Consider the following 26,880-nt stretch of genomic DNA (forward strand, 5'->3'; position numbering starts at 1 on the left):
CACTTACCGTATATACTCGAGTATTAGCCGACCCGAGTATAAGCCGAGACAATAAGTTTCACCACAAAAAACTGGGAAAACTTATTGACTCAAGTATAAGCCGAGCTATACTCAAGTATATACTAGGTAAAAAAAAAAAACTCCAGCTGGCGTCTGTGTCTGTGCGACAGGCTGCTTGAATTCTCCCTGCTGTCATCCCCTGCCGTCCTCTCTGCTTGGCTCTGTTAGTGCTCTGTAAGTAAGTGCTGGCGTTCAATCCAATCACAGTGCTTACTTACACAGCACTGACGGCAGGGGATTTGAAAGCCGAGCAGGGAGATGACAACGGGGAGAATTCTAAAGCAGCTTGATTGGCTGTGAATGATCGAGCAACGGCTGTGATTGGCTGACGCCTGATCCAATCACAGTTCTTACTTAAGCAAAGAGGACAGTGGGAGATGACAGCGGAGAGAATTCAAGCAGCCTGCCGTACCGCCGCCAGAGAGGCACACCAGCCTGCCCCACCACAGTCGGCTGGGAGGTGAGTATAGAGGTTTTTTTTTAAGCCCTCCCTGACTCGAGTATAAGCTGAGGGGGGCTTCTTCAGCACAAAAAAATGTACTGAAAAACTAGGCTTATGCTCGAGTATATACAGTATTTTCATTTGAATTCTTTTTTCTGCTCCACAAATGAAACACAAAGTTGGAATTCCGATGGAAATCCCTAACATAGATGTGAGTAAGCTCTAATTTTGGCATCACCATAATCATATCGAACTGTAGAACATAGTTAACATTTCATTTGTACACAAGGTGAATGTTGTTAAAAAAATCCAGAGTTGCTGTTTTTGCTTACGCTGCCTCCCACAAATAGGATAAAAAGTGATCAACATGTGACATGTACCACAAAATCGTAGCAAAGAAAACCACAGGTCATCCAACCAAAAGCAAGTCCTTACTAAACTCAATGAAACAATAATTACATTATTATATCTAATAAGTAATGGAACACTAAATGTATGGCTCTTGCTGCTTGTTCTAACCTGTCCAAAAGAGAGCTAACAAACATTAATACGTTATTTGTGATGCAATATAGTGGCACTGTAAAAATACAGTTATGTTTTTCTTTTCAATAAGAAGATAATAAATTAAAAAAGTCAAATAGGTCGTTAAATAATTTATCCGTAAAACTTGTATATGATTTTGTTTTGAAATTAATCAACTTTTTAATTTCATAATATTTTATTTAAATATAAAGGCTTACCCTTCATAAAGTGTCAGGGTACGACCTTTAATTTCTAAGAAAAGCCACCACCATGATTATTATGTAGAGCCAAGTGTAGTGTGAATCTGCCTCCAGAGACGGATGCCAGCAAAGTGTCTTCTATCCAATGACCATCTATCTGCTTGCCCACTCCACTCTGTAACCACAGGGAGAAACATAAAACTGGTTCCAGAAACCTGTGCTTTACTATGTGAGCATGTACTGTATTACTATATACCTGTTATTATCCAAGTGCCACATGTCGCATACTGTAGTGGTAATCCAATCCAGGGGACATCATTTGTATTTTAATATTCGGAACCTCTCTTTGGAAATTGCTTATGGACAATGAGAAACCTGGACATCAGTTTGTAGCAGATGTAGGACTGTGCATGCTGAATTCATATTATAAACATTTGCCTCAGAGCAAACAGAGCAATTAGATACGTTGGGAAATTTATAGTTGAGAATGAGATACTTGCTCATCTTTTGTGATGTCAACTATAAATCTTCCGAATTACTCCCTTGGAGCAGTACAACACAGGTAGAACTTTTTCACTTTTGAAAAGTTTCCAACATTTATCATGATAACAAATGGCCAAAATGAGTTTGCTACTCATTTCCATATCTCCCTTGCCCTAGAGAAACAGCATTTGTTTAGCATTACAGGAAGGGACCACAAATAATCTTTGGTGAGATGTTTATGAATCTTTTGCTCTGTCTGTTCTTTAACAGCTTCTGATTAGTTTTATTTCTAAACGAAAAGAAATATCCATCTTCATAATGACATGATACTTAGAATCCATCGTTTATGGAGATGGAAGATAGAAGAACTCTTGTATTAAGGGTACAAACAATTGTGTTGCAGGACATCGACCCCTAAAATGCAAAAATAAATAAATGAGTTCACCCTAGCGTTTTGCTTCCGTTCAGGGCTTCTGTCTCTCTGTTCCGTTTAAGTAAAACTGAAAGAACTTGATTTCTGTTTTTCCCCGTTGAGTTCAATGGGTTTTGAAAGAACTAAATGCTTTCAGTTGCTTTAAGTTCCATTTAGTTTCATTTTTTTTACAGGAACAAAAAAACACAGTCCCCAAGAGTGCGTATTTTCTGCAACCAAATCCATTTTGTATTTTTTTTTGGTTTTTATTTACTACAGATGGATGCAAACCTATATGGTGCAAAATATACCCGTGCATTTACATATGTCTGCCACTGACTTCCATGCTAAAAAAAAGAGGAAGGCATACCATGTTTTAGGGCAAGTTCACACACAGTGGAATTATTGCAGAATTTTAGTTGCTGAATGCACCCCAAAATTCTGCAAAAAACAATAGTACAATGTAAGTGAATGGGGCTTTAACAAACACTACCATTCACTCAAAGTGGAAGAAATCCACAGCAAAAAATAGTCACATAATCCAATAAGTGAAAACCACAGTAAAAACCCACACCATATTTACAAGTGGAAACATTCCACTATGTGCTCATATACCCTTACATGATTGGACTGATTGGCACTTAACCCCCTGCAACTGCAGTAGAACAACAAAAAGAGAGGCGCTAGACACTAGACCACCAAGGTTAGTGACACTTACCCCTCCACTTCCTCAGACCACCAGGAAAATTATAATTAGTATGAAATATTTTGTACCTATTTTTGTTGCCTAGCCTGGGGTGCATCTTTGTCCTAAAAATAAGGTTTATTATTATTTCCCATATGGGACACCTCTTTTCAATACAATTAAGAAGATTTCAAGAAGAAAACAGGAACGTTTTGGCATACCTTTGGCTCAGAGAAGTCCATGGATACTTTACAGTATATATCTAGTCCAGAAATAATGTACACTGTACTGTCAACTGCAGGAAAAATGTATTGTGAATTGAGCCTTACAAATAGCTGTTACTCCATAAAAGGAAATGTGGAAGTACTTGCTGCAGTATTGTATGTACTAGATTATCACAATATACCAAAAGCTCACTTGATTTTCTTTAATTAAATCTGCTACATTTTTATTATACTAGAGAGGGTCACGAACTAGCATAGAGGGGAACCTGAAATGTCCATTGTATACCTAAAATATAATTTTTTTTTGTTAAACCTGCAATATTGCCCAAGGCTTGCCCTGCCTAGAGTTATGGGCAGGAGCGTTCTGCATGTAAAATGTATGCTTGGTATGATCAAACATGTCAAACACGCACAGCGGAAATAAAGCACTCGATAGGAAAAGTGATGAATTCATTATTTTGTGCCTTTATTTCAGGGTTCCGTGGTGCTATCTCTTGTCAGCTCTATTGACTAGACTAGTATGCTGATGGTTGGGTGCTTTCATGCTTATATGGTAGCTGCTGGCTTACACCGATGCTCATCATGTATTCTGTCTGACATATGGGAATGCTGGGGAGACAAGAACATGCAGTAATATTCCTGGATATTGATGTATCAACAGGCATCTTTTTTTATAAGAAATATGAAGGGATTGTGTTGCAAAAGTATGGGAACGAACTATAAATCACAAAAATGTAATATTGTTCATATCCTTAATCAGAATAATGAAAGCATCCGTATGATGGATCTCTCTTTTCAACACTTGTTATTTCTATCAAAATAGTTTGAGACAGTAGCTCTTTTTGTACTTGTCAGAGTTAAAGAAATAAATATTATTGTTTATGTTGAAGTACACATTTGGATTTATCTCTGGCCTAGAAGCAAGTTAATAAATAATTCAGAACTGGATATCAGGCTTCCTTGCAAAATGTTACAAACTGAATTCTAAACAGTCCATGGAACAAGGCGGTTAACTGAAAAAACATGACCATAAATTAGTCACTTGTGTTAAAGACAAAGTCAATTATTTTGAGGTCTTGAAGCTGAGACTGTTCTTCTTGAATACATTGATTTAATGTTCATGTATGTTTCAGTAGCTCAGATGCGGAAAAATGGAGAATATGTTCCCCAGGTCTTTCTTTATTCCTGGGGATATCAAGTTAGACAAGGTAATGTGAAGTATTTGCAATGACTCTTGTGTTCTTCAATCAATAACATTTGCTTCTCTCCTTAACAGCAAACAGTCAGTGAAGAAATAACAAGCAAAAAGTTCCTGAACTAAAGGTCCTTTGGGAGAAGGGGGGAAAACATTGCTAATATTTTTGCTTGATCAAAAGTATCTAGCGCCTGTATTGTATCTAGGTGCTGTACCTAAAGAAGGATTTCATCAATTGTGTTAGCTGTTTGCAGAATTAGGACAGAGTGCTCGGGTCATTTATCATACAGGGGGTCATGTGTACTCATAATGCAGAGTGAATCCTCTGTATTTACCATGGCTGTGCCTCCTTTATATTTTCTTAGTATAACACATTGCCAATTGTCCCACAAATTTAGAAGGACACCGCTGCTTAATGCCAGCTCTATTTTAGCAAAGGCTGCGGGATATATCCTTGCTGCGGTCCCCAATTAACTGGTGTGTTTATAAGGATATTGTTTCTCTTACGGTTGGGATTCAGTAATACGCACCTCTAATTACAATAGGCATTTTCAAATTTATATATAATGAAGCATGATTTATATCAATTCAGGAAGACTACGGCTAACTTACGATTTTTCCCATGGCATTCTTAGACGTAGTTAATTATAATTTGTTTCTTTACCACAAGAGAGGTATTTGTACGGCCATCCTTTAGTGTTTATTGCTAATTCTGTCATTCCTTGACTTTGTTTTCTGTGCTTTTTAAACTAGAAAGTTGAGAAATGTCTCACTAAAATACAACATTTTAATACTGTTAGGGATGTTGAGGTATAGTAAAGTGAAAACGCTAAATTATGGATATTCATAAAATGTGAATTTGAGAATATCTACTGTAGGGCTACACACAATAGGCCTACACAAGACAGGACATATTTCAGGAGGAGCGAGCGGCCATGTGCTGCTGGCATCCAACTTTTTGTTAGTTAGACATTGTCTCCTGTGGATGGAAGTTCTTCCTGTGTGGCTGCCGAAAACAGCACACTGGTGCTAGTAGGGGTGAAGTTGGTTCCTTAATATCAGCCTGAGTTGGATTGAAGACTTAAGTTGAAAATGTTGAATGACAATTATAAAAGTTACTGCTCTGTGGGACAGATTTACTAATACAGTCACTAGGGAAAATGTTCTGTCCCTCGAGTCTAGATAATCCACTGTTTGTGAGCAAATAATTTGATCACACAGAACTATTCCATGGTCGTACCTTGTGTGTTGCCCACTGCTACTTTCCGGTTATATCAAAATCTTTGCTATAGCAGTCAGCCTCATCGATATAAGTAACTAGAGATAGTGAACGTACTCGTTTAGGGCGATTTCGCAATCGAGCATTGCTTTTTTCGAGTAACTGCCTACTGGGGCGAAAAGATTCGGGGGGCGCCGGGGGTGAGCAGGGGGTTACAGAGGGGAGTGGAGGGGAGAGAGCTCCCCCTGTTCCCCACTGCTACCCACCCTCCACCACGCCGCCCCCCGAATCTTTTCACCCGAGTAGGCAGTTAATCGAAAAAAGTGATGCTCGATTGCGAAATCGCCCTAAACGAGTACGTTCGCTCATCTCTATAAGTAACACAATGCTTCTAAGCAGGAAAAAGTATACGAGGTCCTAAATCGTTAAAGCATTTATTACTACTGTTTTGAAAGCCCTTTTCTTATGACATTTACACTGTTCAGGCATAACCTTAATACCTCCTGCCTAATATTTTGTAGGTTCTCCTCATACTGCCAAAACAGCTAATATATTTTGCCCATTTATATAGTGCGTACATATTATGCAGCACTGTCATCATTGACATTGGACCTTGCCCCATGGGGCTTGCAATCTATGCTCACCCATTAGTATGTTTTTGGAGTGTGGAAGAAACCCAGAGTACCCAGAGGAATCCCAAGCAAACTCAATGCAGATGTTGCCATTGCCAGCATTAAAGAGGACCTACCACCAAAAATTTGGTATCATTTTTATTTTTAAAAAATTATTAGATATCCCATAAAATAAATACCTTTCAGAATGGATGTCATAAAAAAAATGTACCTCAGAGTAAGTTTTGAACTGAAGTTTAGTCCAAGTAGCAAGATTCTGTTAGTCTGTGGTATAATGGTAGGTTGTGTGAATGTGTTGTGAATGCTTGGAATTCCACAACATCCCACAACTCCTACGGGAAGGACGGTCACTTACGTCAAGGTATGTCACTCTTTTTTTCTTTATATATTTTTGATTAACACTAATTTGAAAGGTATTTATTTTGGGGGCTATAATAAACATTAGAAATAAAAAGGATATCAAATTTGTTATGATAGGTCCTCCATATCTTTTTGGACGACAAATGTGTCCTTTCTTAACCTGTCTCTCAATCTTAAATGTGTGGTGCGAAATATTAAACAAATATGTAAAAAAACCCTATATGACTTGTGAATGTCTTGATACATTCCATCAGCACTCCATCAACCAAAGTTAAGAAACATATATATAAATATATATATATTTTTTTGCTGGATGGTGTGAGATTTTATGGAATTGATATCAAGACAAGTATTAAACCTTAACAAATTTCAAGCTAAGTAAAGGCCCTTTTAGACACAACGATTATCACTCGAAATTCGCTCTAAAGCCATCGTTTAAGCGATAATCGTTGTGTCTATCTTGCGCCCGTCCTGTAGTTTTCGTTAACGATTCACTCATCATTGTCTTTCAGTCCACTTAAAATACATTGTTCGTCCGTTTGCTTTTCGTTTGGTCAAAATGACATTGTTCAGTCGTTCAGCGATTTTAGGGGAGTTTTCAATACAGACACTACACAACGATAATACAACGACTGAAAGGACCAACATTTCCCAACAATTTTCATTAGGTTAAAAATGTTCATCTTTAAAAGCAAAACCATCGCTCACTTTTATCGTTATAACGAATTTTGAGTCATAATCTATGTGTCTAAATGGGGCTTTAAAGATGGACAAATCTATATACCGTATATACTCGAGTATAAGCCGACCTGAGTATAAGCCGAGTCAATAAGTTTTACCACAAAAAACTGGTAAAACTTATTGACTCGAGTATAAGCCTAGCTAGACTAGAGTATATACGTTGTGTGTATAATTATACACTTATACACACACATATATACACACACTATACATATACAGATACCATTTGACACAGACTGTACAGTGTAGTATACAGACATAAATACACACATATAAACAGACAATAATACACACATACATAGTATACAGACATATATACAGACATTTTTCCCCCTATATGGACAGACTACTTAGATACAGCAGGATGAATCTTCCGTCCTTCGTGCACAGTAGGAGCTCCGGGGATGCAGAGCCACTCACCATTATCTTCTCAGGCCCAGGAGACTGTCCGGCGGGGAGGAGAGGAGGATCGGCAGCAGCACTCACCGGGGGATGGGAGCCCCAGGCAGCAGCAGGAGGAGGAGAAGACCACCCACTACTCCACGGCTGTATGGCAGGAGAAGGAGCCAGCACTGTGACTGGATCGAGCGCCGGCCAATCACAGCCGGCGATCGATAAACCAATCACAGCCATTCAGTGATGTCATTGAATGGCTGTGATTGGCCGGCGCTCGATCCAGTCACAGCGCTGATGGCGGGGGAATCGAACAAGCCAGGAAGATGACAGCGGGGAGAAGAATGAAGTCACTTGCCGCGCCCTTGGGGAGAGCATCGCTTCGGGAAGAGCGACGCCGGCTGAGAGGTGAGTATTACGTTTTGTTTTTTCTTTTAAACCCCTCACTCGAGTATAAGCCGAGGGGGGCTTTTTCAGCACATTTTTTGTGCTGAAAAACTTGGCTTATACTCGAGTATATATGGTATGTTAAATTGGCCAGACATATACCAGGAGAGTGCAATCATCTATACCTTTTTCACAAAACACACCTATATTTGGCAGAGTGTATATATATATATATATATATAGAGAGAGAGAGAGAGAGAGAGAGAGAGAGAGAGAGAGAGAGATATTATAAATAATGTAAATATATTACAATGGACGTCAATGGCAGGGCAGTTGTATGCAACTGTATAGACATACAGTTGCATTCATGTGGAACATATGCTCTGTGCTATTCTTACAAGTTTTCCAAGTATACAGTAAAAACAAGGTGTTAATGGGGCCTTAGTAACAACTTACAGCAACAATACAAAAAAATGTCCATATCTTTGTAAATAAAAAACCTAATTGCTATACTTCTGAATTCCTATTATATGTATGTTTTTATGTTTTGAGTGGAAATCATCATAAAGAGTCACACATAGGGATGAGCGAGCGTACTCGGAAAAGCACTACTCGCTCGAGTAATTTGCTTTATCCAAGTATCGCTGTGCTCGACCCTGAAGATTCGGGTGCCGCCGCAGGGCGGGGAGCTGCAGGGCAGAGCGGGGAGGAACGGAGGGGAGATCTTTCTCTCCCTCTCTCCCGCCCGCTCTCCCCTGCTCCCTGCTGCGACTCACCTGTCAGCCGCAGCGGCACCCGAATCTTCAGGGACGAGCACAGCGATACTCGGATAAAGCAAATTACTCGAGCGAGTAGTGCTTTTCCGAGTACGCTCGCTCATCTCTAGTCACACAATGTTGAAAAAAGACCATGGAGGAGATTGAGAAGTTTGATTGACAAGTTAAATGCACCAGAATTCGGGCACTATTTCCATTAAAAAACTGGTTCACATGCCTTGTAGCACATTTATTACAATGTGTTTTAGATACTTTCTGTGCCTCATGTGACAAGAGTGCAAGATCTAGTCTAAACCGGTATAACTTGTCAACCAGTTGGTAGTGTAGACTTAGACAAAGGTGTCTCAAAATGCACCACATTTATCATCCAGCATTAGCCACTGTGATAAATTTGGTGCATTTTTAGACTGCCTATCTAAATTTACATTGCCTGGCTGCTAGGGCTCAGTCAGATGAGCGAATTCTTCAAGCATATATAGGCGTGTATTCAAAATCGACCTATTAGAACCAATGCTTTCCATGTCCATGTTTTAGAAGCAGAAAAAAAATTGCACCTGCAAGAGATAGGACATGTGATTGTAAATGGACCCGGTCATGCAATTTTTTTCTACATGCGATGTGTGATTTTTTTTCTCCTGCGCCTATTATGAGTGAAACATTTGCTCATCTGACTGAGCCCTTGGAAAGGATTAGTAAATCTGCTCCCATGTGCACACAAGATACTGTAGAGTGCAATTTTATAGTTACGGCAAGAAATTTATTATGACTGGTGTTTCATTCGCCGGTCTTAATCCAAAGTATGCTAAAATGAAATAGTCAAATATGCCTCTTAAAGGGGTTGTCCCGCGGCAGCAAGTGGGTCTATACACTTCTGTATGGCCATATTAATGCACTTTGTAATGTACATTGTGCATTAATTATGAGCCATACAGAAGTTATAAAAAGTTTTTCACTTACCTGCTCCGTTGCAAGCGTCCTCGTCTCCATGGTTGCCGTCTAATTTTCGCCGTCTAATGGCCAAATTAGACGCGCTTGCGCAGTCCGGGTCTTCTTCTCTTCTCAATGGGGCTCCGTGTAGCTCCGCCCCGTCACGTGCCGATTCCAGCCAATCAGGAGGCTGGAATCGGCAATGGACCGCACAGAAGAGCTGCGGTCCACGGAGGGAGAGGATCCCGGCGGCCATCTTCAACCGGGGATTCAGGTAAGCGCTGTGCTGTTTTTTTTTTTAAGTCCCTGCATCGGGGTTGTCTCGCGCCGAACGGGGGGGGGGGGGGGGGGGGGTTGAAAAAAAAAAAACCGTTTCGGCGCGGGACAACCCCTTTAATGAATTTGGTACATCTTTGGGCATCAGAAAACACACTATTCTGACTTAAATTATAGCAAATCCATCAGTCCACGGATGCCATGTCTCTTTCCAGTAAGCCCTATCCACTTTTTTAAAAAGTATGAAGAGTGGCAGGAAAACAAAAAGTCACAAATATAGTGTTTGATTTCTTCACACTATAAAATTCTCACAAGTGACTTAATAAATTCCCCTCCCTTATTTTCTTAACCATAGTGTGCAGCCCTCTTTGTTAGAATAGATTTATGTATTTCATTTGATATTTAGTAAGATAAAAGTAGGGAAACCAATTAATTTCTAGGCAATGTATTTAAGGCAAAGCATTTTAGCAAAAAATGATAGAGTAACCGTTTGTCGCAGCTGTATGCATTTTGTAAAATGGGTTAGTGCCTAATTGTGGACTGCACTTTCTACCGAACACTTCACCTCACTAAGCTCATCACATCATCAGTTAAATTGTTAGTAATTTGCTTGAAGCCTGTAAACATCAAGAGCTTTTTTAATTTTAAGCGTGTAAATGTCTTTGAAGAGAACACCGAAACAGGTTTTGCTTTAATTTGTAAATTGTGTGTTATCTTCTTCGACTGATGAGATAAGCTAAAGACATTGAGGCAGATTTACAGTGTGAATGTAAACTTAGACTAGACAGAAAACTTATTACACTGGCTGCATGATAAATTAGGCACATCTTTAGACACTTCTGTCTAACTTATTGGTTAGCTTAGTTTGCACCAATAGTTTTTCCCGCTTGGTGCACATTTTAGAATACTATGGCCTCTTGTTGAGCGAGGTGCAAGAAAAATCTAAAACATAAAAAAGTGGTACACAGCATATACACCATTTTGTTGGGCAGAAAATGAACCAGAATTCTGGAACATAAGCCTAGAAAATTTCCCCCCATTGTCCTAAGTGATCTGTTCAAAATATTATTCCCCGATGCAGAACTGTAAGTGTTGCTTTTGTCTCTAGTAATGACTATATCAATGTGTCAGTGCAATGGAACCGGTAAAATGGATATATTATAATTTCCAGATTTTTAAAATATCTTATAGAGATAGTTAAGCTTTTTGATGACAGTTTAATTTGAAAGCTTGAGATCATGCTTTCTATCACCAGAGTCACAAAAGCTGCACATAATGATGTGTTCTAGTGCAAGCCCACTTCAAAAGAAGGACTCTTGATCTATTCTCTTAACCTACAGAGCAGAAGTAAGTACAAGGTACAATTAGTCACCTATTCCCATTGCTTAAAGTGGCCCATCGGTACTATGGTGTCTGTCTACACTGCTATCGAAGCAACACCTAGAACTCATATAGCTCTAGCTCTCCCTAGAATAGAACTGGGTTGTAGAGGAATAAGGACCTTGAGGGGTACATGCCAGCTTTTCTGCTGTATTTCTACTAGACTAAAAGAATCCCACTAGAAGTCCTTGCAGACACAAAAAGGCAAGTGTTTACATAGAGTCCTGTCTAGAATGATGCGTATCTATGGAAGGGAAAGAACTGGAGAGGAAGAGGATGCTGCCACTGTTGTGCAAGCATCCTCTTCAAGATGAGAGCAGTTTGTAAGAGATGAGGGGTACATGGAGAGTACTCTGAAAAAGAGGGCCATAACGAGCAGTCAGTGAGAGAGAGGAGTACAGAGAGTAGTCTGTAAGAGAAAGGGGTATGGGAGCAGTCTAAGACAGAAGAGGGGGACTTTAGGAATTGTCTGCATGGGTCATGGGGAGCAGCCTGAAAGGAAGAAAAGTCAGTTTGTAAGGAACAGGGTGTCTTAGGGAGTAGTCTCAGCCATATTCCTCCGCATTATGAGACATGTCTACTAGATTGCAGTATTGTTCTACCATATGTACTACTTAGGCTGCAGAGCCCTGCCAGAGAACTAGTGCTGTGGGAACATGGTGTCATTTCAATTTACTCCTCTGGTACTTGTGTTCAGAAGACTGATGGGACAATGCCAATCTAGTGAAATTATTGTATTGCCACACAAGCTAGAAATGGGGGCAGAAATGAGGCGCACAAAGATGTCTTGGCAGTAAACTCTGCACTCGTCTGGTGAAGTCATCATAGCAGTCTGGGCCAGATGTAGGTGTAAAGGGAAGAGGATGACTCCAATCAGAAAACATGTCACTTTTGAGTCATTGGATTTAGCTGTAGTGTAATCACTTATATGGTCTGCATTGTGCCTGTGCAATGTTCTGTAATACTCGTACATAACCATGCTCTTTAATTTCATGGGTAGGCCCACAAATATGATGCTAAACAGATCATTTTGCCTCCTCTGGTAGCTCCACCTATGTACATTGCTAGTGCTATCTCCATTGTCTCAGACCCTAAAGCCATACACTTTTTTGCAACTTCACCTCTGTTTCCTTTACATTTACAAATATGTAAAAAAAGGCACCAAGAGGTTAATTTAATTTCAGATTTGCTCAGAATCACTTTTTATAATGAAATAACACAAGCTTCTTAAATGTCAGGGCACACTGGTAGTGGAAGTTTCTCACAAAAAACTCCAACATTTCTCTATAGTGATTGACAGACTGTAATTATTATAAAAGTGTTCATTTGTACAGAGACAAGCAAAGTAAATAAAAATGCAGTACAATTTTTTTGCAAATGTTTTTTACTACAATGTTCTAAATAAAAATATAGTACATGTTTTTGCAAACCTTTTTATAGCATAATAAAATATGAACAATGCAATCAAATGAATGGCTGAAAAGAGGGGATAATACTAGAAAAATAACTGTAAAGGAAATTATGTTTCTGTCTTGGCACTGACACAGGCTGGGTGACTTATTACACTTTAGTTATATTTCCCCACTGTATATACAAGTGGAATGTGTATACTGGTCCAGTGGACAAAGTCAGCTTGCTGGGCCTTTGTGTTACTCCACTCATCTCCTATAGTTTACAAGATGTTATTAGCAAAGTGTTTTCTCCTTTTGTGTATTTTTTAGACATTTTCTCTTTTTAAAACTCAGAATCATTTGGTAGCTTTTAACCTTCTTGTACAGCAACCATTTTTCTTTTTTTTTATTATTCATTTTTTCATCCTCACATTCCGAGAGCCATAACTTTTTTATTTTCCCATTGACACAGTTATAGGAGTGATTACCTGTTGTGGGAGTTGTATTTTTAATTGCATCATTTAATCTACCAATATATTTAAAAGACTTGTTAAAAACTTTTTATGATAATAAAATAAAATCCTTCAATTCCACTGTTGATTTTTGAGTTTTGATTTTACAGCATTCACTGTGCAGTAAACACTATGATTATCATGATTCCAAATCTATATAGGATTTGTTGTTTTCACTACTAAAAAATGAAAAACGTTAAGAAAAGTAGCTTGTTTATTTTTGTGTCAAATGGAGTTGTGTAATGGACTGTTTACATGCAAAGACAATCTTTCAAACGATTGAAAGTTAGACAGTTTTAGCAATCGTTTTGCATAAAGTGTTAATGGACTTTAATGTCCATTAACACTTTATCAACTTCATTTGTGTGTAAAGGGGCCTCTGGGAACCGTTTGCAAAGCACAGCATGCAGTCTGAGCTCTGAGCACAGCTTCGTTGTTCTCGCATGGGCTGTCGGCAGGATACAATGCAATCTCTGACTCCCATGCAGAACACAGCATGCAGTCCTCGTTATCTCTCTCCGGCTGAATGATGGATTTTAAGATCACATTACAATCATCGTTCAGCCGAAGATTGAATGATGGCAGCGTTTACATGCAACGATTCACTCCTACGCCATTAGGCCTTAAGGGCCTTTTTTTTTTGTAGGGTGAACTGTAGTTTTAATTGCTACCATTTTTAGGTAAATACAAATTTTTTATTCTAAATCTATATAGTTTTTGATGTTTTAGCACTTGTAAAAAATGAAAAACTTAGAAAAATAACTATGGATGTTATATTTTTATGTCAATAGAGTTGTGTGAGGGTTTGTTTTTTTGTGGGCTGAACCATAGTTTTTTTGGTACCATTATAGGATACATATGAATTTTTGATCCCCAATCCGTCAATCCCCAGACCACAGTGCTCATATAAGAGCAGTGACTATGGTCAATGTTGCTCTAAACTGCTGCTGTTGATAGGCAATTAGGTCCTTACAAATTGAAAGTTTACAATCTACATATATATATAAAGGTGAAAGCCCTCACTGGCTGGCTGACTGACTCACTCACTCATTCACTCACTGACTCGCTACTAATTCTCTAACTTCCTGGTGTCATACAAAGGTGAAATTTGGCAGGAGCATTCTTTAGGTTCTAAATAGGAAACGTAAAGGGGTCACAACTTGATTATTGAATGCTGATTGCAAAAGTAAGTGCACCCCGATGTAATGTAACCAATGTAATTCTCTAACTTCCCAGTGTCGTACAAACATGAAATTTGGCACTAGCATTCATTACGTCCTTAATCGGAAAAGTAAGGGAGTCACAACTAGGGATGAGCGAGTATACTCGCTAAAGCACTACTCGCTCGAGTAATTGCTTTAGCCGAGTATCTCCCTGCTCGTCCCTGAAGATTCGGGAGCCGCCGCAGCTGACAGGTGAGTTGCGGCGGGGAGCAGGGGAGAGCGGGCGGGCGGGAGAGAGCGATCTCCCCTCCGTTCCTCCCCGCTCTCCCCCGCCGCTCCCTGCCCCGTGCCGGCCCCCGAATCTTCAGGGACGAGCAGGGAGATACTCGGCTAAAGCACATTACTCGAACGAGTATACTCGCTCATCCCTAGTCACAACTCGATTATTCAATGCTAATTGCAAAAGTAAGTGCACCCCCATGTAATGTAACTTTCTGGTGTTGTACATGTGTGAAATTTGGCACAACAATCTAACTGACCTCTGTGTGCATATACTCAGGAGAATCTACCTCACCTCTGTGTGTATATACTGAAAACAAACTAACTGACCTCTGTGTGCATACACTGAAAGGCTATAAAGTATATAAGGAAGCGGCCATGGACTGCAGGGATGGAGCATGCCTTTAAGGCTAAGAAGGGGGTGCAACTTCCAGTCTGGGATCAAATTTGAAAAAAAGGGGTGTTACCTTTAAGGGTAAAAACTGAGGAGAGTGGAAGGGGTGGCACATTCTGCAGAGGGACATTGTTACATGCAGTCTGAGGAGAATCTAACGCTCCTCTATATACATATGACTTCATGAAAAATTTTCGTGCAAACAACAGGTAAACACCTGTACCCAATTAACTTGGGAGTAGCTGGGTATATCAGCTAGTTTTTATCTAAAAACGTCTAATATTTAGTGCTGTTTACTTTTATACTGTGTTTACATTTATTCAACTTTTACTGAACACATTAATAAAACTCCCCCTAGTGACCTGTGTGAAGTGCAGAGCATATGCATGGTAATATTGGCAAAAGCTTGTCATGATCGTAGTAGTCGGTTACTTGGTTGAGTTTACCTGGCAAAGATAGCCATTATATATCTAGGAGTATGTTTACCTTCTTATTAAAAGTTAGCATAACTGTGTGTCCTTAGAGGGTATGACCCTATGTGTTATGTTTGTGTGAGCACCAGGCCCACACGAACGTGACCCAGAATGATAGGGTACACAAGGCGAAACAACCGCAGATTAACACCTCTCCCTGTCTTTTACTAGGGTAAGTGACACTGACCTACCTGAGCGGGAACATCACCTCAAAAAAGGGTGGCCCAGCGGTCTTTGGATCTGGGCTTTGCTGCTCCTAGGAACCCAGACACCCTGGATAGGACACATACACATGCCATCACCAACAGGGACAACTAGACAGAGCAAGAAAATTCACAGAGCCATAATCAGACCACATAGCAGTGTACACGCAACCATTAGCAGATGTAAATGCTATAAATGCCAGGTAATAGTTGACATTTTGATCAAAATATAAAGCTACAGGGCCACGTCACAGCTCCCGGCAATACCGCTAGTCCCTATACCAACCAGGAGTTAAGCGACACAAACACAAAACACAAAGCTTTCTTGCAGCTACCAAACACATAATCTGCTCACACAACACAGAGAGAGAGAATGAGAACAGAGAAAGCTGACCACACCTACACCCGGGAAGACAACTTTATATGTACTTACCTGGAGTGATTGGCTGACTGGAGACACATCGCTATGATTCTCCGCTCATGGACATGGGGGCTGCGCTTTCCATAGCAACGCTATGCAAAGCGCTCACTGCGTTCCCCGCGGCCGGATTGTCGCAACGGGGAACTGAATACAAAAACGCCCATGGACAGTCAGCCTACCACAGTATCCCTGCACACCACTCTAGTATTCCTTCTTCTTCGCTGTCCCAGCCACAGTTGGTGAGTTTGTTAGCAGTAGATTGGATATCATCTTTTCCAGATGGGTGCCTGTCTTATTTTATTCAAATACTTCATAACAATGCACCCTTTGTCCGCTGATCAGTCTTAATAACGTGGTAACACTACTGCTACTAAGACTTCCTCTACTCTTGCCAGTTTACTACAGCCAAGTACCTTTATTGTTTGCAGCCACCATGCTTTATCTTTTAATTGACATTTTGATCGCACATGTGTCCTTTCCTTCCGGAGCATCACCTCTATATCTCTGCTTGATTGGCTTCCAGGGGTAAACAGGAACTTCTGATACCTTAATTTTAAAGACAAGTGATGAATTTGTAGAGGAAACTCTTACATAAGCTGTAACATAATTTGAAGGGATGAGGATGGTGTTCAGGCTAAAAATGCCAAGCACCAGAGTCAGTAACAAAGTTAACTTCTCCTCCCCGGGACACCGCAAACCAGAAATCCACTGCACTTTTCATGGACCCCCCTCTCAGTAATAAATACACATACAAATTGTTGTCCATTATGGAGAATTCTATCCTATAATTGCTGCTGATCAAAATCCTTGTTCTAACAATTCACTTAGTAAAGAGCCCAGCTATGACACAATTGGGAAAAACAGGAATACTGAGCTGCCAAAATTAGATGATTTTAATTTTTGTTGTTCTGCACAGAGCACTTTAGCAGAAAGGAAAATCCAGAGCAGCAACACACAAAAAGAAGCAAGATAGCAAAAACAAGCAATTCTGATGGCCTGAGCTCTCGTTAGGTCCCTCCTCACCATAAGCATGCCACCAGAGTACCATTACGGATCAGAAGTGTCATGGCGCCACATGTTTGCATACAATATTCACCTTACCTGAAACTTTTCTACATTGAGAAAGCATGAACAGCCCAGTTGTCTGTGGCAACATTTCCAGTGCATAAGAAAGCCATAAATGAATAATAGCTGAGCAGCAGGAAGTGGCGAATGATATCATCGGGCAAACTGAAAACTCGCCATCGTTGGGAATTGGGAAAATTCATGACTGAAAGAATAATGTTTTTATTATAAATATATTTAATATCAGGCCAACATCCAAGGAAATCCTTACTTTTTCCGCCCTGCTGGAATATTGCAATTTATATGACAGTGATAATTGACAGATCACATAAAATATAATGAGGGGAGAAATCATGTGAGTAGCTTGGATTGCAAAATAGTAAGAATACTGTGTAGAGAGCAAGTCCTGAAAACCTTGCTACGGGGTTACTCTCTGCATACTAGTGTGTTTCGTAATTGATGCTGTTGAATTCCTCCTCTTTATTAGTAATGACTTCTTCGATCGGCTGGAGATGTAAGCACTTTCTCTAGGATTTTTTTGCGGTTACTGTTCTGTATCTGTTCGCAGATGATTAACAGACTTGCCTGTTCATTAAGGGTCATAGTAAGGCCAGTGTCTAAAATAAAGGAAATGTGAATGCCATCAGTCCATGTGCATTGTATATCATCCAATGAACTTCCTTTAGTTTTATTGATAATGCTATTATGACTGTAACACAAAATAGCAATCTGTACTAAATCTTAATTCCAGAGCAACAAATTGGAAACTCTGCTAGACACACTTGACTCATGAGAGATAGAAGCTTCATGCATTTGTGGATGGCAAGATAAAGACTTGAGTATTCTCTAAATGCTGCCCAGTTACTCAGGTTTAAACATACAGTAAGAGGAGACTATGCCAAATGTGTATATTTAATGTGTACTAATTGATAGAGTAAGAGCTGTGTGATAGGAATTGATGATTGCATTAGCAGTAATAAGAATGTCATAGTAGGCATCCTGAGTAAACAGCAGCACCTCTTGGAATGTCGGATTGCACTTTTAGCTGTATGTGGCACATGCTACTACTACATCTAAATAGCTCTATCAAGATGCAGTACATCAAACAGTGCAAATATTTACAGTTCAAAATGTATTGTTGCTTGTGTCTTCTTTTCTGTATACTAGGAGCATACACATGAAAAGTATTTCCCCACAGAGTAAGCAAAATCCATAAATGTATCAATTCTTGAGTTGCCCCCTTATATCAGGTTGATAGAAAACTTTTCAGCAATTTATTGTTGTTAGGATCATATAATATGGCAGTCATTACACCTCTCCTGGCAGTATATGAATCGAAGCTTATTCTTCTGCAATCTCATTGTGTATCCATTTTTTGTGCATTTTCCTTGTTGTGCTTAATGCAACCTGAACTTTCTAACAGTTGTTAGTTGCGACTGATTTAGCAAAATATGCTTCTACATATTTTCACCTCTAGATTAGTTGCACTGCTGATGTTTATGGGTCCTTTGTCATTTAAAAATTGGTGGAGGCACCAAAGCAATTGAAGGTACTGGTGTATCTTGACGCCACCAGGAAGTCTTGGTGGAGACGAGATGTAGTGGGCTGCCACGCCCCCAGTACATTATTGGCTGCAGAAGAGGTGGGGCTGCAGGTCCTGGCAGCCCAATAAACTAATGCAGCAGCTCCCAGTCTTTCCATCCACGTCCCCCCCAGCAGCAGCTCCCTGATAATGGATGGACGCCCCCCCCCCAGCAGCAGCCATGCATTGGGCCACCAGAAAGGGCCCTCAGATCCCCTTCTTGCCATGCACGGCCCCCGCTGCAGGCGCGCATTGGCACTTGTGAAAGTGCCAACCCTTCTCTGTTTTAAAGTGCAGAGTGGGGTCGGCCTCAGGGACTGCAGAATGCAGTCAAGCGGCTTTGCCGGCGTCGGCTCCCCCCCCCCCCATCCCATGTGTGTTAAGTACAGTGTGCTCGGCACAAGGGAGCCTACTGCGGCGGGAGACACTGTATGAATGCGAGCGGACTTACACTGCTGAATAACAGCAGGGACCCAACTGCGCCGCGGCACACAACGAGACATCCCTCCACCGCTGACTGCATGACTACAGCAGGGAGGAAACAGTGGCAGACCAGGGGGACAGGTGGCTAATTGCGGTGCAGCACTGGGAGTGCTTCTCTGTGACATCCCATTACATTCCATGGCGCTTCAGGCTGAAGCGGGACCTTCAGGTATTGACCCAATCGGAAGCTAGGGGTTTGACAGGGGCGTTCCTCCATGGAAGCCCTGTAAAACCCTTAGCTTCTGGTGGCGTCAAGATACACCAGTACCGCAATTGAAATTTTGGCTTCTCCTATAAATTAATTCTGTTCCAATAATAATGTTTGCCTTCATTATTTTACTGGAATGTATTCTAGATATGCGTGCCACTCAACTGATACCAAATTGCAAATGTTTCTGTTAAATGAAAATTACAAATAAAGAATTTATTAAAAAAAAAAAAAAAACTTCTAACTTCATAATCAAGACATAAAAGGGCATTAAAAATGAAGTAAACTACCATCTTGTCGTGGAGTTGGTGGAACGTGCTACTCCTGCGCATCGTGTGATATGCCCAGAGTTTGTTCTTTTTCTGCATTTCCATTTCCAAAGGAGAAAATAGTTTTTTTCATCATACTATTACAAGGATAAATGCTGCACGATGTGACAGTACTAGCTTTACAAGTGTATTTTCTAAAGGATCTGCTGTATGAAAAGATTTAATCTAGGTGAAACCCTTACTAACAACTTCTATGAACTTCTTGATTACTCCAACAAATCTACACCGTCGAAATGTTTGGAATCACCAATATTTTTTTACTAATGAATACCAGATAGTGAAACATATTTCATCTTTCGGATTAGTTTTTATTTTCTGATTATAGTATTTTATTCTATTGTCTGTACATGGCTATTGGGAGTAGGCATCTTACCTTTGATGCAGTTACCAGAATTTAGATATATGCTTTACAGCAGATCTTATGGGCTATTCACACATTCTATGGGAGAGCATTGTAGGCATGGTCTGTGACATGTGTTGAGGTCATTATGTAAGGAGGGAAGGAGATTTGCTGTGACCATTAACTATTGTGAATGTGGATCCTATGGTTTCACCTTTCATCAAAATCGTGCCTGTAATGAGATGACTGCTGAAAAGTTTTCTCCGTAGATCAGAATGAGTTAGCATATTATTAGGCTTAGTGGTCAGTGTGATAATTACTGGATTTTTTTAAAATATAGGTTGTAACATTGAAAATAAAAAAATCATAAAAAATGTTTTTAAAAAAAGCTTGATTTATTCAATAGGTCATTGATAACATGTTTTCCGTTTGAGTATTCACAGATAACAGAGTGCCATATCTAGCAACAGCATCTGACTGAAAAGCAAAGGTCACAAGGGGGCATTACTTGAAAAGGATATTAAATGTGTACAACGTGCAAGGCTTATCTTTATAGTTGCAGAATGGCCCATATTACCTATGTTATTTCACTGAGTATAAGCTATCTACATTCAGAGAAATGCCAAACGGTAATCAACGAGCTTGAAACCATGAGATCATTTCTGTGCATAAAATGGCATTCAGCTTTTATTTAGTAGAAAATCAAGGCCATTCTTGCATTGACTGTGAGGGTGGCATACGATAGATCTTTTAGAGTATACACAGAACATATTGCAATTTTTTCGCAGCAACAATTGACATTTAAGATTCTTGTAAATTAGATTTTAGACTCCATAGTTATAGAGAATGCATTCAATGAATGTACAGCAAGATGTTTACTTCTGTTATTTGGGGTGAAAACTGATTTGATGGTAATAAATAAAGCCTTTAAGGAATCACTTCTCAGAGCTGGAGTAGGCTGCTTCCACACTTGCATTAGGGTTCAGTTTAGGGAAGCCTTTCCGTTTGCTCTCCATTTTTTTGAAACTCCATTGAAACTAATCTGAAACAAATTGATTCATTTTTCTCAATTTTATTTCAGTTTCTGCCCTCCAAAAATGGAGTAGAGAGAAAATAATTATTTTCTAAGGGTCTTAGACTCTCTAAGGGCTCCTCCAGACAGATACCTTAAAGGTGTTTTGTCATTAGAAAAAAAAATCAATACTAACCTATTCCTCCCCAGGCTTCTTACCGCATCTTCTTCTCACCTATCTTCGCTTGGCTCCTCCAGTCTCCCCGGTCACATCACCTGCAGCCGGCCAGTATATCAAACACTAGCAGCGAGACTTCGTGCTTGCACAGTAGCGCTAAAGGGGGCTGCCGAGGATTCGGCATTCTTTTCTAGGCAGTGAACGCTCCGCCACTAGTGACGTAGCATACATTGCCCTGCAGGTAGCAGAATGCCGGCAATGTACGCTTCGTCACAGGAAGAAGAGCATCCGGACAGCTGTATGTGATGTGACCCAGGGGACTGGAGGAGCCAGGAGAAGATCAACGAGATTAAGATCTGGTAAGAAGGCTGCCTGGGGAGGAATAGGTAAGCATAGAATGTATTTTTAATGACAAAACCCCTTTAAGGAAGTCATTTGCTTTACATACCAATTAAAGAACATTAAGAATATACTGCCAGCATCCAAGTAAAATGTGATGTAGATGCCATACACGGCAGTAGTGTGTGGTGGAATCCTACAATTCATGATGATGCCAAAAAACTTGCTCTATATTTTAGGATGGCCAAAATCACATAGGTTTTAAAAGGGAATGTATCACCTATATTTTTTTTTACTAATTAAAACCAGATAATGAAATATTTCCAGCTTTCAAATTTTTTATTTTCTAACTTTCTAAATCTACTGTCTGTACATGAATGTGTGGGTGGCCATCTTATCGTTTCTGCAGTTTATAGCTGTCATAGGGCTGTGGGTCTGCTGGGCAGTGGATGTGGTCCTCTCTAGGGTAAGACCTCTAGGGATGACATAGCAGGATTCTTAGTAAAATAAAGCTTTAATCTGCAAAGTAATAACAAACAGGAACAAACTTGAATCAGACAGGAACACAGGACCAGGGCATGGAATCACAGCAAAAACTGGCACAGTGGAGTGGGTCAGGAACAATGCCGGTACCAACAGGACATAGGAACCCAACAGACACTGACGAACAAGCCAAGACTAAGGAAACTGATGGTATAAGTTACAGAGGCTAAATTGAAAATAACAAACAGGTGATGATTGGGGGAGGCCAAACTAGGAGAGAATTAACTGTTCGTTGACTGGTGAGATGGAGCAGAGCTGCCTAGTAAGCAGAGTTTATTACAATAGCATTAAGGCCTCGTTCACACAGGCGACAAAGTCGCACGATTTTGTAGCATTGCTACAATGGTACATATTGCATGTATGAGAAGCCCATGCTTTCCTATGGGTTACTTTATACATGCGATATTTTGTAGCATGCACAACCTGACACAAAAACCTCACAGGTCTGGCTATATGCACGCGACTCGTGAGGTTTTGTAGCCCATGTTTCATTATAAAGCCTTTTTCTGTGTTGCATCGCATTGCATGAAAACGCGGTTTTCGTGCAGTGCGATGCAACTGGCAAAGCCTATACTAAGCCCTAACTGCAGAGTAAAATAAAAAAATATACATACATCACCTTAGACGCGCTGTCAGCCTGGCCGCAGCTTCTCCCCGGGTCCCGACACTGATCTCCTTCTTCTGTTCTGGCCGGGGATTGAAAAATCCCCCCTTTCTGAAAGCGCTGGCTGTGATTGGCTGATGCTTAGCTAATCACAGCCATCACTCAATGAATGGCTGTGATTGGTTCAATCAGGCCTGCCTGATTCAGTTTTGCTGCTCCAGTCCCTGACTTTCCGATTTTGGAAATGACTGCAGCATTCAAATGCCCTTCACTGAACGTTCCTCAAAAGCCTCAGTCGTCACCTTCAATTAAATTTGGAAAAAGACGTACGCTGAACAATATAGTTTAGTGTGTGATCTTTCAACTATGCATTTCGATATATTAGAAAATCGGTGTTCTCATGTATACCAGCCAAAAGGATGCCAAAGTGATTCCCTTTTTTGCATATATTTTGCTAATGATAATTTACGGGCATGTCAACATATACTGGAAGTGCACCGTAGTCCTGAAACGCATCACAGATGTGACACGTGCAGTACATTACATATAAAACTTATCCATTTATAAATAACCCATAGCACATAAAATAGTAGAACTTCAATCCCAGATGAATGACATGAAATATGTTTTCTATGGGAACATTAGAGAATCTGATCTTGATGAGTTACTACAAAATAGTATAATGAGGACCAAGCCGAACTCTTTCTGATTTATTTCTGGAGCTCCAGGTCATCTTTAATTTAGCTTTCCATTTTTTTTTGTTTCTTTCCTTTTCTTTTAATTGACAGAATATTTAAAATGAGAGCCAGTATGGACATTCGGGGTCTCGATAACGTACATCACCCAGTATGACTTATTACAATGAATCGTAATTATCCTTATACATTACTGCTAGATATTTCAAGAACTTCATGCATCCAAATGATCTGTAGTCTATTGAAAACCATTCTAATTTTTGTAGATACATTTATGTTATGTATATCGTTTGCTGAATTGTTTTCCAGTGCTTTTGGAGTGTATGTGGATCCCGCTGAAGTAGTTAACATCTAGCTCCTATCTTGAAACACTGGGAGCTGAAGCCATTGATCAATGTTGCTGACAACAGATAGCCTCAATTATAGATTCAACAAGATAGTGGAACCTTTAACAACTTTGTCTGCTGACCTCGTATATATATATCATACTTTTTATAGTGTGAGTGGCTGTTTTTGCGAATAGCATAAGTTGATTTTGGAGTGTTGATGACAGATTTGGTTTCATCATTCTCACTGAAGTTTTCACCGATTCCATTTATATAATTACAGTTATTTATTACTATACATACAGGAGAATATTATGGGATTTCAAATTGCATCTTTAGTTGGGTTTTGAAGCCTTATTGGAGGACCATAACACTCAATATGATTCGTTACCTTTCATTTTCAGCCCAGGAATATAGGGCTATAAATTGGAAGGCTTTTACCACTTTCAAAATGACTGTCATTTCATCTCTTGCTTGCAACAGGAATACATCTCATCATTTTATTTTACGAGTTCTAATAAGAGGTAGCAAAATATAAAGCTTTTTGTTGATAGAAGGACTTTGATTTCTGTGTTTCTCGTGAAACACTTTTACAGGAATTTGGCATTAGAGCTTGATGTGTTTGATGTAGAGTTAGTTATTAGCAATTGGAAAAGTGGATCACAGAGGCACTCAACCAAGTGGAATAATAGTCATTGGGACTTTCACAATCACAAATACAGAAAAAAATTCAATCCGACTGTAATTTGCTGTGGAGAATTTGTTCCGATATGCTTAAAAACAAGTGAGCCATTGATTGAAGTTTATGCCACCGTTTTGTTTACTGTTAATTCTCATTTAGTACTTCTAAGTACCTTGTACAAAATTGAAGTTTTGGATACTTATCATGAACACCTAAAAAGTGATTTTCTTTCCATCAGCTTGTACCTCTAGTTTATACTGATCAAAGTGGACACAAAATAATGAGTAAAGCCATAATGTGGGTATAGACATAAAACACTATAACTTGCCCATGTGGCTTAGCAATTGGCCTATCACACTTGGGCAGATTTTTTTGCCTGCCTTACAGATAAGTGTCCCAGCCTGACCGCAGGTCTACTGAACCCAACTTACTGCATAGATTCCTATCATACTGTGAAATAAACTATCTGTCTATAGACAATAGAGGAGCATAGCCTGAATATGCAGTAATGAACTAATGAGTCACCATGTAGCATTAGCAAAATCCTCTTCCTCCATTCTTTGCTTATTATATATTTCAAATTGACATGTATACCCCCCTGAAAATATACCACAAAGAATAAGACAAGGGCATGGGATTGATTTATTTCAAACACTTTTGATTTACAAAGGTTGAAATTGAGCAGAATGTAAACTTATTTCATGTTAAAAGACCTATTATAACTGCATGAATAAAACGTAGATGAAATGTAACCAACAAGAGAGACAAATAAAGAAGACAGCAGTAGAGAAAAAGTATTATGAATAGACAAATATGCGCAATATCAGTAAATGTGTTGGTTGGAGAAGCAGGGAAAAGAGCCCACAATACAGAAAATCATGCTGGCAAGGTTTATTATCATGGTTCATTATGTCTTTTCTTAATGATTGCATTTATACATAGCTTGCTGTAATCATGAGTACCTCAGCTTGCCATTTTATGGCAGCATAAAAACAAGGAAGGTTTGTTACATTGTTTACCTGCTAAACAAATAAAACTGCATTTTTATGGTTTCTCCAGGGAATTAAAACTGGAAGCTACAGTATGAGCACTTAGTGGTTCTAATCATCAGATTTTTCATATATGTTGTACACTTTACTATTGGATATGATAGATTTTATTGCATTCTTTTCACAGCCTCACCAGGAATAATAACCACTTGATATGGCTCTATTCACAGTCACAAATAATATCGGAAAAAAGTCACAGATAAAATGTGCTTTGTCATATGATTAAAATATAACTTTTATTTCATATGGTAAAAGAAGACCTATTATACCCTATTGTGTCCCAAATACTATCCTAATGATAATGTGGAGCATCTGCCCTGAAAAGGGTGACTCCGCCAGGAGCCTGTTATGGATTTTGGATGTGGACCCACTAGGCTAACCAACCAGCACGGCTTTTAGACTGGACCGGGTGACTGTCAGTTGACTCCAACAGATAAGAGTACCTGCAATTGGGCAACTAGCCCTAAGGTACACAGGAAGATGGAAGGGGCCCTGCCTACTAGCAGGGTAATCGCCCTGATAAGGGCGGATTATCAATGGTTTCATTCCCATTAGCAATATTTTCACTCTAACCTCGCATCACAAAGAAGAATGTGTGATATCGCCCATTGTTTTCAATGGGGCCGGCAGCAGCAGCGCTGGCTCCATTTAAATCCATAGAAGATCGCGAAGCAGACTAGGAATCCCCCCTGGGAGAGGAAAAGGGAGGGCGGAGCTACAGGGGATCTCTGACATATCTCCCCATATTTGGAGAGATATGGGGCGTTGCTAGTGGGTTTCCCTGAGAGTGGGGGCGGGTCTTGAAATGAGGTGGGGCACTGATAAATGTTGGTGTTGGTATTTTAGGCCCTAAAATACTAACACCCGCATTTTTCAGTGTGTGTTTTCTATGCTTGCGGTTTGCTATAGATGCTGGAGGAGCCCAGGTTGCCATGCCAATTTGGCACACTTATTTATGCAGGGCAATCTACTGCATAGTCAGTGAGTGTTATACGCTTGTATGTGTGGTGCACCTATCTATGGCGGTCATCTTGGTATCGGTTCATATTGTGTAGACTGGGCTTATTAGCAGTCACCCTTCCCCTACCCTGGGTTGAGTTGAGTGACTGTTCAATTTTTGCTCCTCTATATAGCAATCTGGGATGCTGTATGCTACCAGGTTAAATGGCGATTGAGCCTTTCCTGTAGTATATCCTGTATCTGGCTTATTTTTCTGCGAGTTATGTCTTTCAGCATTTTTTTCTCACCTCTGTGATTTTTTGATACAAAGATTACATTTAATTATCCTAATACTG

General features: G+C 39.8%; 1 protein-coding gene across 3 annotated transcripts in view; it reads left to right on the forward strand.

Annotated features, from left to right (window-relative positions):
• KCND2 (potassium voltage-gated channel subfamily D member 2) overlaps window positions 1-26,880 on the forward strand; it is a 432,713-nt gene that overhangs the window by 238,676 nt on the left and 167,157 nt on the right. The window lies entirely within an intron of this gene.

Source organism: Eleutherodactylus coqui, chromosome 2, assembly GCF_035609145.1.
Source record: "Eleutherodactylus coqui strain aEleCoq1 chromosome 2, aEleCoq1.hap1, whole genome shotgun sequence".
In the NCBI taxonomy this organism is placed as follows: Eukaryota; Metazoa; Chordata; class Amphibia; order Anura; family Eleutherodactylidae; genus Eleutherodactylus; species Eleutherodactylus coqui.